Here is a 2,405-nt window from a genome sequence, read left to right on the forward strand (position 1 = left end):
TTCTCTGACTTTGTCATTTCTGTATTTCTGAGTTTGTCTGTTCTGTACTTGTGACTTTGTCTTTAATGTATTTCTGACTTTGTCTTTTCTCTATTTCTTACTTTGTCTTTTCTGTATCTCTGGTTTTGTCTTTTCTGTATTTCTGACTTTGTCTTTTCTCTCTTTCTCTGACGTTCTCTTTTCTGTATTTCTGACTTTGTCTTTAATGTATTTCTGACTTTGTCTTTTCTCTATTTCTGACTTTGTCTTTTCTGTATTTCTGATTTTGTCTTTTCTCTATTTCTGACTATCTTTTCTGTATTTCTGACTTTGTCTTTTCTTTATTTCTATGATTTTTCTTTTCTGTATTCTGACTTTGACTTTTCTCTATTTCTCTGACTTTGCCTTTTCTGTATTTCTGACTTTTTCTTTGCTGTATTTCTGACTTTGTCTTTTCTCTATTTCTGACTTTGTTTTTGCTGTATTTCTGATTTTGTCTTTTCTCTATTTCTGACTATCTTTTCTGTATTTCTGACTTTGTCCTTTCTCTATTTCTGACTTGGACTTTTCCCTATTTCTATTACTTTGTCTTTTCTTTATTTCTGACTTTGTCTTTTACTGTATTTCTGACATTGTCTTTTCTGTATTTCTGACTTTGACTTTTCTCTATTTCTGACTTTGTCTTTTCTGTATTTCTCTGACTTTGTCTTTTCTGTATTTCTGACTTTGTCTTTTCTCTGTTTCTGACTTTGTCTTTTCTCTATTTCTGACTTTGTCTTTTCTGTATTTCTGACTTTGTCTTTTCTGTATTTCTGACTTTGTCTTTTCTGTCTTCCTGACTTTGTCATTTCTCTATTTCTGACCTTGTCCATTCTGTATTTCTGACTTTGCCTTTTCATTATTTCTCTGACTTTGTCTTTTCTGTATTACTGACTTTGTCTTTTCACTATTTCTGACTTAGTCTTTTCTCTATTTCTGACTTTGTCTTTCCTGTATTTCTGACTTTGCCTGAACTATATTTCTCTGACTTTGTCTTTTCTCTATTTCTGACTTTGTCTTTTCTTTATTTCTCTGACTTTGTCTTTACTGTATTTCTGACTTTGACTTATCTCAATTTCTCTGACTTTGTCTTTTCTGTATTTCTGACTTTTTCTTTTCAGTATTTCTGACTTTGTCTTTTCTGTATTTCTGACTTTGTCTTTTCTCTATTTCTGACTTTGTCTTTTCTTTATTTCTCTGACTTTGTCTTTTCTGAATTTCTGCCTTTGTCTTTTCTGTATTTCCGACTTTGTCTTTTCTGTATTTCTGACTTTGTCTTTTCTCTATTTCCGACTTTGTCTTTTCTGTATTTCTGATTTTGTCTTTTCTTTATTTCTGACTTTGCCTTTTCTCGATTTCTCTGACTTTGTCTTTTCTGTATTTCTGACTTTGTCTTTTCTCTCTTTCTCTGACGTTCTCTTTTCTGTATTTCTGACTTTGTCTTTAATGTATTTCTGACTTTGTCTTTTCTCTATTTCTGAATTTGTCTTTTCTGTATTTCTGATTTTGTCTTTTCTCTATTTCTGACTTTGTCTTTTCTGTATTTCTGACTTTCTCTTTTCTTTATTTCTATGAATTTGTCTTTTCTGTATTTCTGACTTTGACTATTCTCTATTTCTCTGACTTTGCCTTTTCTGTATTTCTGACTTTTTCTTTTCTGTATTTCTGACTTTGTCTTTTCTCTATATCTGACTTAGTCTTTTCTGTATTTCTGACATTGCCTTTTCTGTATTTCTGACTTTGTCTTTTCTCTATTTCTCTGACTTTGTCTTTTCTGCATTTCTGACTTTGTCTTTTCTGTATTTCTCTGACTTTGTCTTTACTGTATTTCTTACTTTGTCTTTTCTCCATTTCTCTGACTTTGTCTTTTCTGTATTTCTCTGACTTTGTCTTTTCTGTATTTCTGACTTTGTCTTTTCTGTATTTCTGACGTTGTCTTTTCTGTATTTCTGGCTTTGTCTTTTCTTAATTTCTGACGTTGTCTTTTCTGTATTTCTGTCTTTGTCTTTTCTCTATTTCTGACTTTGTCTTTTCTGGATTTCTGGCTTTGTCTTTTCTTTATTTCTGACGTTGACTTTTCTGTATTTCTGACTTTGTCTGTTCTCTATTTCAGACTTTGTCTTTTCTGTATTTCTGACTTTCTCTTTTCTTTATTCCTATGAATTTGTCTTTTCTGTATTTCTGACTTTGACTTTTCTCTATTTCTCTGACTTTGCCTTTTCTGCATTGCTGACTTTGTCTTTTCTGTATTTCTGACTTTGTCTTTTCTCTATTTCTGACATTGTCTTTTCTGTATTTCTGATGTTGTCTTTTCTCTATTTCTGACTTGGACTTTTCCCAATTTCTATGACTTTGTCTTTTCTTTATTTCTGACTTTGTCTTTACTG

Source organism: Heterodontus francisci, unplaced genomic scaffold, assembly GCF_036365525.1.
Source record: "Heterodontus francisci isolate sHetFra1 unplaced genomic scaffold, sHetFra1.hap1 HAP1_SCAFFOLD_86, whole genome shotgun sequence".
Classification (NCBI taxonomy): domain Eukaryota; kingdom Metazoa; phylum Chordata; class Chondrichthyes; order Heterodontiformes; family Heterodontidae; genus Heterodontus; species Heterodontus francisci.